At 33.0% G+C, this 14552-nt stretch overlaps 1 protein-coding gene across 5 annotated transcripts in view; it reads right to left on the bottom strand.

The window, feature by feature from the left end:
* Tenm3 (teneurin transmembrane protein 3) overlaps positions 1–14552 on the bottom strand; it is a 2471519-nt gene that overhangs the window by 581656 nt on the left and 1875311 nt on the right. The window lies entirely within an intron of this gene.

Raw genomic sequence — 14552 nt, forward strand, 5'->3', positions numbered from 1 at the left:
CTCCAACAGGCCAGACTGGAACCAGGTGTCTCAACTCCTGCTCCCCTTGAAATGACCACTGAATTGACTGCTTCTAATGGGTAACGCAGCAAGTAAGGAATCAATGTTGTTAAGAATTATTCATAAATTAAAAGTAATACTCTAGGGGACACTGGAAGTAAATACTGAAAGCTGTGTGACGACCTTTTAGTTATTCTTACCAAAGTTCAAATGCTCCATCCGGCAGTCTGACTGTGGGAAAGCGTGCATCACCATCTTGATGCACACATACATGACGTGCTCATACATGTTGCTTGTCACTCACCGCACACCTGCCTCTGCGTTAAGCCCACTCCAAACCTTAGCTCATTTCATCCCAACAACCACCCCACAGGTTGGTATATCAACATCTCGATTTTATGAAGGTTAAAGTCACCCCTTGACATAACCGGGGATATGAATTTCAGTCTCAAAATTTGACTCCAAAACCCATATAACATCATACCAATGAGCACAATGTTCACATACGGTACCACTGACAATGACTGCACTAACCTAAGCCACCACTGCCATCACCATCCCCACCATGTCCACGTTTGCAGGGCCCAGTGCCAGGTGCCTGACAACGACAATGCGACAAGCCACTGTTACCAACCCCATTGTTTATGTGAAGAAATGGGGCTCAGGGATGAAGTGGCTTTACCTAAGGTCACACAGCAAGGAAATAATAGAAATTAGATCTGAAGACTTCTCTAGTGCCAGAGCTCATCTCAGTCACCAAAAAGTGAATGAAAGGCAGTAAATGAAGGAACACTTATTCTTCTTTTAATTCAATTAATATAAGGGTTATGACCTAGTCCAAGATGACATGTTTAACTTTGGATTTTTCTTTCTTGGAGAATTTAGTAGTATTGGATTCAAGTAAGAATCTAATGCTAGCAAATAAAAAAAAAATTTACTCATAACTTGCATTGGAGTTCCCCCCAAATGATAGGTGTATTAAGGTTGTCAAGAAATAAGTAACCAGTCCCAGAGGGGCAGAAAGTGGAGATAAGAAGAGAAGGATCTGAAGTGGATAGATGAAAGGGAAAAAGGATAGGCCCTAACTTCTACTGTCAATTAACCCTTTACAGCCTTGGCACAAATAATGCTTACAGAAGGGCTGCTGGCAGCCTGGGTTTCTGTTTCAAAGCAGGAAAAAGTGTACTGAAAACTGAAAACATTTTCTTCTCCAAAATGGGTAGAAGAGGATGACATTTAAGATAATCCACAATCTGGACCCAAACTCTCTCTCCAAACTCATCACAGATTTTTCCACGGGGGATCCTGTGCTCTAGTGCTACTGCTCATCCACAGCCTCACAAATACATAATGCAGATCTTTGCATCTCTATCACAGGTTGCAAACTGGTGGACCAACTGCCAAACCCAGCCTGCAGACGTGTTTTGTTTTATCTGTGTGTTTTGTGTGTTGTTTTTTTTCCCCCCAATGAGCCAACATTTAAAAATCTAGAGATTTCACATAATTCATATTCTGGCATTTCTTGAAAAATCTCACAATCTGGTAACATTAGGCTTCACGCTCACGTGGCAATAGCAAGTCTAGAGGAGTGATGGGATGTCTCCTGTTGGATACAGCATGTGCCCTTTAGTTCATAGTCCCCACCATGCCTTTTGTCCCTCTGACTCTGAGGCTATATCCATTTCATTTATTATCAAACATGCTCCATTATTTTTCTAACAATAAAGAAATATTTCTCCATGCCACTTTTCCTTTAAAAAAAAATGGACAAAGGAGGAGCAAAGTGAACTACATATCTGAAGAGGCATGAGAGAACGCATCATTGTACAAGTAAAAATGTAACATGCAAATAATCTGGCCAATTTCACATCGATGTTACCTGCCAGCACTATTGTTACCTGCTTGCAAATTTAGATTGGCTACTGCTGATCTCTCCCCTGCTCATTCTGTTTCTCTTTCCTGGAATCCCCTTACCTCTCCTGGTCAAACTCCTGCCTTGTTCTAAACATCTACGAACTATAGCGGTTGGTACTATGAATTCAACATGCACCATCGACTTTGAGAACCTGGGCAGTCCCCAGTGACTTAAAGTCTTGAAGCCAGAGACCTTTAGTGGAGAGGAACAATTCTCTAGTGAGGACACTTGACATTGATGTTGAGTGAGGGAAGATTTCACTCTTGCATCAATTATTCATTGATGGGCTCCTCAGGGCCAGGCACTGTGCTAGCAGCTAAAGCTGTCTCTATCTTCACAGAGTGCTTGTGGGCAACATGCATTTGCCAAGTTATTCCACAGGGAGGCAGGAAAACGGTCAGCCTTTGCCCTTCCCAGGTCACTGGCTTCCAATGCCCTACTTTGTTGGGTGACTATGGCCATGGGTGGTACACAGCTATGTTTGGAATTTTGTGAACCTCAGACCACTTGAGTTGTTTGCTAGTAGTTAGTACCTCAAGATCTCTCCCAAAGAGTTTCAAGGCACGGCTAATGTCTGTATGATGTATGGAGAGTACATGCTACAAACATTAGTTTTGGTGCTCCCATTAGTTCTCTGGCATTTCAAAGGTCCACAGGCCATTAGAGTACAATTTGACTAACATAGTCATTCTTCCATGACCTCTCTTTGCTTTCTTAATAACCTTAACTGACAGTTATCTCTTTATAGCATGCTTCAATCAGAAATGAAATCTTCCTAGGGATCTGAAAGCATGTTCTGTTTCTTCTTATCTTTCCCAGGACACAATCACTTGGATATAGGAGCACTGGGATTTGAGTTGAATGAACTGGGAGAGGAAAAACAGCTGTGTAAATTGAACGCTCCTTAAAAATATACATCAGGTGCAGTGGCACCCGCCTGTAGTCCCAGTTACTCAGGAGGCTAATGCAGGAGGACCACAAGTTCAAACCCTGCCCTGGCAACTCAGTGAGACCCTTCTCAAAATGAAATTTTTAAAAAAGGGTTAGGATGTAACTCAGAGGTAGAGTACTTGCCTAGCATGTACCAGGTCCTGGGTTCAAACCCCAGTACTTCAAAAAATTTTTTTAAAACAAAGATATGCATTCAAATCAGAGCTATATTATATGATATATGGATAGATCAATTATTTTTATTGGTCCCATGGCAGAAACTTATTATTCACTTCTTACATATTAAATGTAAAAGGAGCTGGGCATGGTGTCTCATGCCTATAATCTCAGTGGCTTGGGAGACTGAGGCAGGAGGATGGTGAGTTGAAAGCCAGCCTCAGCAAAAGTGAGACACCAAGAAACTCAGTGAAACCCTATCTCTAAATAAAATACAAAATAGAGCTGGGGCTGTGGCTCAGGGGTCAAGTGCCCTTGAGTTCAATCCCCGGTACCCCGCCCCACAAAAAGGAAAAAAAAAATATATATATATATAATTTATATATATATATATATTTTCACTAGTAAGTAATACATTCCCCCCTGAAAAATTTTCAGAGGTTTTCTTAAAATCTTTTCCTGTTTTGGCCTTAACATTTTGAATGCTTTTTTCCATAATCAATATGCTGACATAAAAAGTACCAAAAAAATGATGTGTACCAAGTACAGGCCTATTTACTCCAAAAGAAGGCTGATATCCCAGCCCTTACCTTTGTACTCCATGGAATTTTCACAAGATATATTCTCTAACATCTCAAGTAAGAAGAAAACAAAAATAGTGGTACTAATACACAACCTCTTGTACAATTAAAAGCAGTAACTAATGAACTCAATAGCTTGCTACAGTTTTTTAATATCAGAAATATCTTTACTTATCTTACTGTACATAGAGGTGGAAAAATCTGACAGAATAAGAGAGAGATGCTATAAGTAAATAAGGTGGGCTAGCCTTAAAAGTTGACAAATGTAACATTTCTTAAGGTTTATATATAGGCAGAATTTGCCTTTTTATTTTTCTCCAAAATGCATACTGTTGAATTTCTATAGGGTTCAATCACTGAATGTTTGTTAAATGTCCATGCAACACCTATCATTCCCCAACTTGATACATGAAATTAAATGCAAGGATTTTAAAACATTTCTCTCTATGATACCATATCATACCTTTTTTTTTTTTTTTTTTAGTTGTAGATGGACACACTGCCTTTATTTTACTTATTTTTATGTGGTGCTGAGGACTGAACCCCGTGCCTCACATGTGCTAGCCAAGAGCTCTACCACTGAGTGACTCCAATCCCTATATCATACTTTGTAAAGATGAAAAATAACCATATCATATTTGTTTGGTGTTTAAACCATGGCCATCACTTTAGAATAATGCCCACGGAAATACAGTAAGTAACCAGTTGATTCAATAGTGCTTAACTTCATAAAAATGTACTTATTCTGGAGAACTGATACATCTTCTGTAAGTTTTTATTTTTATTTTTTGCTTAATATCAGTTTAGCCAACGTTGTGACTTAACATTTGAAATTCTTCCTAATAACCCACTGGCACAATGATTTTAAAAATAAGAGATTAATCCACAGATACATACACAACATAGTTCTGCTTTCCTTTAACCTTCCTTTATAAACATTTATAGGAAGCAGTTGCATAAAACACATGTACTTGTAATTACATTTGCAAAAAAAAATCTCAAACAGCTGTGGAGACAGTGAAGATTAGAATCTGATAGTGGCTTACAATAATGAAGAAGGGGATTGTAAGGGTTCAGCTACAGAGCTGATGAAAGATAGAAAGAAAACCTGCTCTTCAAAATCCTTAATCTGTATTACTTCTAAGCACTAAATTAAAACACATATATTCTATGAATTAGAAATAGTAAATTCGATGACTGTTTCTCGGAAAATTATGTAAGATATGTATCAAAACTTGTGCTTCATAAGCAATAAATTGGGAAATTTAAATATTATTTATCTAAAATATTTTTCTTGTTTAAATTCTTTTTATTCTAAAAATTTTATAAATTAATTGAAATCTGGTTACATCTAGCTGGTCTATGTAGTATTATTTATTTTTAACATCTTTATAATAGGTACATAATCCTGAATTCTTAATCAAATCTTAAAAAATCAACCACTACATTAAAGTGATCATAAAATTAACCTTTAAAGTTTCTTTATTACAAATATTTTTAAGATTTAAAAATAGAAAACAGCTTTTCAGATTCATTTATCTATGACAAATCAGAACAGAAATATGACAAAGAATCATCTTTTGAAGTTGATGTTATGCTTCAATGATTATTAAAAACATTGAAATTACTGAAACTGTGAACAATTTTAGAGTACTTTTTCACTTTGCTATTTTATAAAAAAAAACAACTTTGCTATTCTTTTAAAAATTTTAGAATTTAGTAGCCTCTGAAACAAGGGCCCGTTTATTAAGAGAAATTAAGTATCCATAAAAACTTTGCTTTTGTATACAGTATTAGTTGTGTTTTACAATCAAAATGTGACAATTAAACACTATTTGGTATTTTCCAATTTTAATTGTCTTCTATTTTATTGACACTGGCTAAAGGAAAACTGACATAAGAACAAATCCGACTACTTAATTTTAAATACATTTCTTTGACCAAGAAAAGGTCTCCTTAGAGAACAACACATTTTTATCAGACTCATGCTTTCCAAGAAATTGGTCATTCCCAGTGGGAATATACTCACATAACATAATGTCCTTTCATGATTTTTTAAAATCCATAATCAAAACACACTATAATATGCTCACTATTTTACATATGCATTCTGAGAAAATTAACTAAACTCTCCTATATATTTATTTTTGAATGTCACAATTTTCTTTCTCATACAAGTTGCTTTCAATATTACCAACAAGGCGTACAGCTCGCAAAGGGCTTCCTTCAGGTCACAGACTGCAGTCTTTACTGAGCAGGTAAGCAACTTAGATGACCAAGTACCCCGTGGTAATCAATTCACTGGCTATCTGACATAACAGGAAAAGCACCCTTCAAAACTTTTCTGGCTTCATTGTCTTGAATCATAATATTAACTTCTGGATTTTAGTAGTCAAATCCATTAATGCTTAAAATATACATTTAGACTAAAATGGTACATAAACATTTAGATTTGTGAAATGAATCAACTTAACTATTTACAGGAAATGAAATGAAGGCCAACTAGCCTAATGCTACTTGATAAAACTACTGTGTAATAGATTCTGGGATCATAGACTTAGGGGAGGATGTATAATCCTCCATCAAAGAGTGGCAGCTAGCTTATCCACAAAGCTTCGTACTTCTGATTGGCTATTCTTTTAAAAGTAATAACTAGGACTTAAAAACTATGTAACACTCTTCCACCAAAATTAGCTATTTATATCAATGATTCTTTATCCCAAAAGAACCAGAACCTCACCTAGAAAGGCTTGAGAGACTTCCCTTTGGAAAATACAAAGCATGATGTGCATTAATAATTTACATCTATTCCTAAATCAAATAGTTATCTTCTACAATTAAGTTTAAGGGATCTAAAACCTGGAATGTGTGGTTTTCATACAGATAAAAATAAAATAATAAGAAAATCCCTAAAGGCTTACATTAATAATCTTTTCTCCAAGACTGAGAACTATTTACACTTTGCTTTCCTCAACATTTAAAATCTTCAAAGTGAATTACATAGCCTTTTCAAAGCTCAAGTGGTAATTACACAATCAATCCACAAACCTTACATCATATTTAAATGAAACCTGTGATACATTAATGATTTGAGCCATTTGAATTACCTTTTGCTGATAGCTAAATGTAAATCCACCAAACCTGGTATGTTCAAATTCCCAGCTAAAGTACAATACTTTCATCAGATGATGTGAGGACAGTTAACCTGATGGCCCCTCAAAAAATAAGCACTCAGCCCTCTCTTTTGGATGGTGTGTTTATCACAACAGAGCAAACACCTGCAAGTGGAATTGAACTGTTTTATTTAAAGGTGCAGATTTTACATAAAACTTAAAGAAAAAGATCAGATTTCTATCCAGCCTAAACTAAGAGTTGACCCAGTTGGCTCACATTATACTTATGCAAGATTATTAATCTAATTACAATTATTTTAAACCAGAATACCAAGAATGGATGTACCTCAAAATTTAACATTTTACAAATTCATGCTATGACTTCAAGAAAGCAATATAAATACATCATTTATCTTTCATATTTGTAATAAATAACTTTTTGACTCTCTGTGTAGGTTTTATGCATGTCTAGATATTTTCCAAGAATATAAATTATGTAAAAAGTAGTATTCATTAAATTAAGGTGGTTTTATGATTTTTAGAACACTATATCTACCTGATCATTTTTTTTAGGCTTCCTTAAAAACACAGGTTTAAATTTCTGTATGTTTTGATTACTAATATTTCTTAATTCCTAAATTATGAACTCTGGAGCATATAATCTATATAAAGAAATTTTTTTAAATTCCCAAGTAGTGGAAACAGGTAACAGATAAAAGCCGTAAGTATAAATAATTTAAATTACTAAGTTTACTTATATACATTGTGATAAACAATACATATCAATATTATTAAAGATGTACTTTAATAAAATAACATTTGCATTTGTAAATATATAAAATTAGCTCTTTTCTGTTTACGTTTTCAACTAAAAGGTATTGTAGCTCCAATACTTATATTAAAAATTTTTTTTTTTTTTTGGAGAAAAAAGAAAAAGAAATTTTGTTGCTTTGCTATAAAAGGAGAAACACAGGGGACTCATTCCCAAAGGCTATGATTCTGCCCATTGGCAGGAACAAATTTTTAATTAATCTTTTACATTGATTTATTTCCTTTAAGTTACAACATTATGCAAATACTCTGCAATCTACTACCATATATAAAAAAATACTATAGAAAATTACATAATGATAAAAACATGGAGTAGAAAACATTTAAAAAGTATTTCATCTTTAATAAAGTATTAATTCAAAGTGCACAACACACATGTAATTTTTAAGATTAGTAACAACTTACAAAAATCTCTGTTGGCAAATCAACTTATACAAACAGTGTTTATAAAATTTTTATAATGCCATAGTCTTTTCATTCAGAGATTCATATGCTAGGAAAAAAAATGGACATTTAAGAAGAATTTTGTTTTACTTAATTTTTCAATCACAGAAAACATGATAGGGCATTAATTCATACCTGGCAAGAGAGAGTTACAAGGAAGCATGAAGTTGAGGATTTATCTCTGGTTCAACAGGCATACTTTACCTTAATAAAACAGTTTAAATTTTTGTTTAAATTAAAATTCATTTTAAATGCTAAATATTCTAGCACATCCAAGGGAGAAAAACAAGTTGAAAATACAAATATCAACTTACAAATATATTCTGGATGGAAAAATGTCTGCTCTGTTCTAATTTTTTAAGGATAACATTCCGCAAAAGTTCTCTGCAGCCTTCACCCTTTTCTGAACCTCAGTTCATTGATAGTTTTGCAGGGCAACAAATATACTCTCTTTCTGTTAGAAGATATGATTATTTTCAAAAGCTTTTCTAATTCATTTGGAGTATTTCTTTAAAGTACTAGCTAACACGATGAGGATTAACATTTCAGTTGTTTTTATTGTGTCAAGTTATTCTCCAACTGTTATTGATACTATAACACAATTTAGCAATCTCCTTGAAAGAATGCCTTATTTTTGTTGTGACAATATAGAAAAAATAAGGTTGTTTACATTATTCCTCAGTATTATAGTGAGTCACCTATCTATAATATTTATTTAAATTACTGGATTGTTATCATTTGTAGTATTGTAATCTACATTTATTATCCTCATCATTACAAAAACTAATGTGAAAATTACCATTTTTAAATATTCATTTTATTTTTGCTTATAAATATAAAAATGCAATAACACCATTGAAGATGACTTTTTTGTTGTTGTTCCTAAGAGAAAAAAAAGTTGCAGATTTATTTCTCTTTAAAAGCCTTAGGACTGATAGCTTTCTTTAGCTGAAAGTTATTAGAAATTCTGAAAGAAATAAATTTATAGCTTTATTCTCCTGGTTTTCATAATGATTTTAAATAAAAAGCCCCAGGCCAGTTTTTTTTTTTTTTTAAGAGTCTCTTGCCAATTTTTTCTACTTACACATTGTCAAATCCCAAATTCTCTAATAAAAGTATTACCATAGGTGTTTCACTTTAACAGAGCATCTGGTAGACTGAAAATAAACAATAGATACACTTTTCAATAAGTTCACTTTATAATTAACATATTCCAACATTAGCATATTTGCATGTTCCTCATGCAAACCCACTAAAATCTTCACGCATTTCTTGTTGTAAATTAAATCAAAATAATTCAATCCTGTCTTATCATTCTCTGCATAACATACCTTCCAATGTGCAGTCCAAGTACATTAACTCTCCTAAGATACCTTGCCAGTATAGGAGCCAAAGGCTGGACACAATAGAGATGCTGGAGTCGGTCTGGAATGAGGACTTCTTTGGAAACGCCCCTGTTATCAAAAAGACACTCCTCAAGCTGAGAGGAGGCCAACAGTTCTGATCACAAAATATTAGTCGAGATTAACTCAAGATGAAGTCATTTATTCTAATGAAAAAGTAGCTTTTCTTTCTTTTTAGAGGGAGACGAAAAAGTCACGCCACGCCATCCTACCACCCAGAGGTGCTGCACTACATTCATACGGATATTCACCACATTCAGAACTGCTTCAACACCTGACTGAGGAAAGGCAGTCCTTACCAAGATGCTGTTTCTTTCTAAATTACAGTCATCTGAAGAGGAATTATCACAAAAAGTCTGGTAAGTCTCCCTAATAATTGAAGAACTGACAAAATGACTGAAATACATAGATTAAGAGCCTTTTTGTCCATCAAATTAAGTGCCCTTTGTAAGTTATCTCCTAAATAATCTTTGTAAAAAATCACTTTGAGATTTTTTTTTTAAGTCTCTATAAAGAAAATTATAACTCATGATCAGTCCCACATACAAAGAAAGCATGCCTACAAAATCAAGTGTTAAGGCATTTCTTTTCTTCCATCAAAATAAAGAAATATATACAATATTTGAAATTTCTTGGATTACTTTTAAAAACAAGTGTTCTATTTTTTAAGCAAGAATCTAAAATGCATGTACTTAAAAGGGAAAAAAATTCTAAGTAATTTTCTTCTGTACTTACCCAATTAACTTAAAAGACAAAATTTGCCCTTTAGATTTCACTTTTTCCCCCCTCAAACACACTGAAAACATTAAAAGGAACATCACTACTTATAAATATTCTCATATCTTCTCCTCTTCCTCTCTCACCCATCTCCCATTCCCTTCTTCCTTCTTTGCCTTACTCTCTCTGTTTTTTCTTTCTTCCTTCCCTCCTCTCTGTTTTTGGTTTTAAGGCAGAGACTCAGTGAACCCGTTATAAAATAGCTAGTTATTATGAAATAGTATGACCCCATCTCAAGGCAACCAAATCACATCACCCTCTTCCCTCACCAACTACTGTAGTAGAAGCAAAACCATTCCACAATATTCACAAATGCCTTTTCAACAAATTGGTAGTCCATAATGACTTTCATAGAATTCTATAAATTATATAACTTATACTACTGAATATAAGTGTGATTATATGCAGCATGATTTCTTGAAACATTTAATTTTCAAAAGGTATTATCTGTTCCAGTGTACACTAAAGGGCTATGAATATGAGGCAAATGACAAAGAGTGAAACAGGACAAATGCCACATCTATATTAGGATGATCAACTGTTACATTTACAAGAAAGAATGTAACCACAGTTTGGTTACATTACTCCCTACTTGTTTCTAGACATATTTGGACTACCTATTATCTGAAGGAAATCTTGGAACTCAGTTAAGACTGCCACCTATCACAAACTTACTCGAAAAGTCAGCGCTACCCCATCCCTAGCTCCTCTAAGATTCTATGAAGGTATCATTGGAGCAGTAAGTTTTCCACAACCACCACCACCATCACCACCACAATCAACATCATCGTGATCATCATCTGAAACTGTTTCAAACATGTACACATATAACTTACACGTATGTTCTATGACACTGACATGAATTTGCAAGTGATGAAGTAGAAAGGCACAGGTTTGAGTAGATCACTATCTTTAACAAATTCTATGTAGCTGATGTAACAATCTGATCACCTGTTATTTAATCAAAACTATGGAAATAGTTATTAAAATTCCTTCAAATGAATGGTTCCTATTGTAGTTTAGGTGACACACCTATTTAGCTTGACGCACGTTTCTACATTTTGATAGTTTATATCATCATGGTCTAAGATAACACTTAAGAAACGGTATTTCAAATGCGTTATTTGAGCATTTAAAACTGTATTAAATGAATGTTTTAAATGTGAAAAACACCAACCTAATGCCAATAATCTATCATTACAGAGAAGAAAATTAAAATATAACAAGGAACATAGTTTCTACCAAGTCTTTTTTTGCCAGAAACTAAAGAATGATATCATTGTGTGAACTTTACATGCATTATAAAGCAGTTATATCTTTCTTTAGAAATCCTATACACAATATAGAATATCTATAATCATCTTATTTTCTATGCCTTTAATATTTTATTTTATAGAAACTATAAGTATAATATATTGAAACTACAATAAAGAATGCAATATGGATCAAAGACCAAGAAAATCTTAATGTGATCTTTCAGAAGAAATGAACTAATTAAGCTGACTCTGACTGGATACAAATAAGAAACGAATGCAAACATCACAGTAGGTACAAAAATATTCCCCATATTTCTATATGCATTACCTTTCATTTCCAGGATTATGCCTACTATCTAATGAAATAAAGTTAACACATGAACAAGATGTACAATTATATTCTAAGAAATCTTTGACACATTCACCAGAATGTTGAAGTAAACAAAAAAGGAAATAATCTAGATGCATTATAATTACCATTTATGACTCAAAAAGTTATAAAATCCCTATGATGGGCAAGAAACTATACCTTGAGGCAAACTGTATTTAGGGGAAAAGGCTATTTTAGTTGAAAATACATTAATGAATTGTTTCCACATGCTTCATATAATTCTTACAAAAAGTTCAAATTAGGTCCTCAAAAGGATGTTTTAATTATGAGAAGCAATATTTTGTAACTCATACAAGCCATCACACTTGTTTGAAAACAAATGACTTTTCAAGATGGAGAAGTATTACTATCAATCACCAACAAGTTAATTCTACATAATAAGGCAGGTTTGGATGCAAACTGATCCATTGTGGAATGCTGTATCTAAAATTGATTATAACAGCACTCAAAATGAATGCAGCCCTCCAAACCACTTCTTTGCTCAGAAACATTAATCTCAATTAGAAGGAGAGCTTCATAATGGTAATGCTTGGTATAAAAAAGTATAAAATAAATCAGGTTTTATAAGACAGGTTTTATAAATTAATCAGTTTTCAGACTAAGACATTTTTTCTTAAAGCACAAAATTTCTTATCAGGACTCTTAAAACAACTAATATCTCCAAAATTAGGTTTTAAATGTGACCTAAAAGAAGTTTACATGAAATAATTTTTAAAACTCAGTTGTTGAAATGTGTAAATAACATTGTATTATTGTGCTACCTTTTCAGTATATTTCCTCATTCTGAATGTATGTGTTAAATTCTTCTCTGGACAATCGTCCCACTTTATGAGACAAACATTAACACAGATTTCAACTAAAAATACAAAAGAACAGATCAGAGAAAAAGTTTGGCAGCAAATTATTATATTCTTAGTTCACACTCTCAACCAACGTAAAGGAAGTATGTCCTGAAAGTCAAAATGGACATTTGACTAACAAATAAAATATTGGATAAAAGGCAATATATAATTGAACATGCTTAACAGGTCTCTACAGCATAGCTTCAAGAAAAGGGCAGACAATTCATTACCGCTGCTGAATACACTGATTCACATAAAAATAATACCTGGATGACATTCTGTTGCCATCCAGAAATCAAATTTTTAAAGGGTAAAATAAAGTTTAATGAAAAAAGGTATATGTATTTGTTAAAATAATCAATATTAATAACTAATAAAGTTAGCTTTATGGCACTTTTATTTTTGACTAAGATTTCACTGTGGACATATTTCTGGAGATATAATTGTAAATAGGATCAACTTCATCCAAACATACTTTCACAACTGCTGCAAAAACATCATTTTTTGTACATCCAGCTGAACACTGATTCAGGGTTTCTGACAGTCATTCTACTCACAGTGATAGCCATCCACTTGTTCCTGGTTTCTTATTTGCTTGACTTTTTACAAAGAGAATAATCACTCTTAGCTCTCAGAAGCAAAGCTAAGAAAGCTAAGCTTGAACTTACTAACTGGATCATTATTGTTTACCTAGTTTTTTTTTTCCTGAATAAATTTAAAACTTTTTGCTCTATTTAGAAGCTCTCTTCTATTCAGAGATAAGCTTTCTTATCTTTCTTTGTCTTCCTCCTAATAAAGCAGGTTCCTTTTCCAACCAAAAGACTGATGACACGCCTACAAGATTTTAGTAAGAAAAGCCTCTATGCTTCACCTAAAACCTTTCTTTCTAGAAAATAAACAGTTATACAAAACGATTCCATTTGGAAAAATAACTAGTCACAATTCTATTAAAAATCTATCTGCTTTATTTCAAATAATGAAGCAATCTTTATTAGAGTCGATATTCTCTTTCTATAGGTTAATAACCTTAACCTACTGGCATAGGATACTCATAGTTTTACAAATACATAAACACTGGAATAGTTTTTGTAAAATTACATTTTTCCCATAAAACTGTGCAGTGTAGGTACATACATATTTGTCTCATTCAAAGGAACAATTTTCCCTAATAATATATGTATATCTATTTAAGTTTTCTAAAATAAAATATATTTACTACTAGAAAAAAATAGTACCTCTGAATAAGAGAAATATTAAAATTCATGTAAGGAAAAAAAAGAGGCAAGATTGCCAAGAAAAAATGCAACAGGAAGAGAGATACCACAATCCTGGAATACACAATAGAATAACTAAACTCATTATAAATCCCATATCTTTGAAGAATTTAGGAATAATTTGTGAATGCCATGACATTTTAAAGTGGGATTAGCAAGTCTTATTACTGAACTAACCTCTCACTCTTAGATCAAGAATTAAATATTTGCTCTGCATTTAGAATCACAAATCGAAACTTTCTAGGCTCATACAAGAATTTCAAATATTAAGCTAGAAGTTTTAGATAATTGCAAGTGAATTCAAGGAATGCATGAAGTAAGAGTACTGGTGTATTTATAAAAACTTAGGTTTTAATTGAAATATTAAATTTTATAATGAATTATAATTGTACAGCTACTCCTAATATAAACTCTATTCCTAATATACTAGGAAAAATTAGAAATGCTTCTTCCAAGCAGGTATGAGATGGAGAGAGGGGGTATGCATCATATTTTTAGCACTAAGGAAATCATGTCAATTCTGTTAAATTGTAACACCACTTTTGGGGGTACTCTTCCAAGCTAGCCAAAAAGGTCAACTCTCTCTCTCTCTCTCTCTCTCTCTCTCTCTCTCTCTCT

This window comes from Marmota marmota, unplaced genomic scaffold (genome assembly GCF_001458135.2).
Source record: "Marmota marmota marmota unplaced genomic scaffold, marMar, whole genome shotgun sequence".
Classification (NCBI taxonomy): domain Eukaryota; kingdom Metazoa; phylum Chordata; class Mammalia; order Rodentia; family Sciuridae; genus Marmota; species Marmota marmota.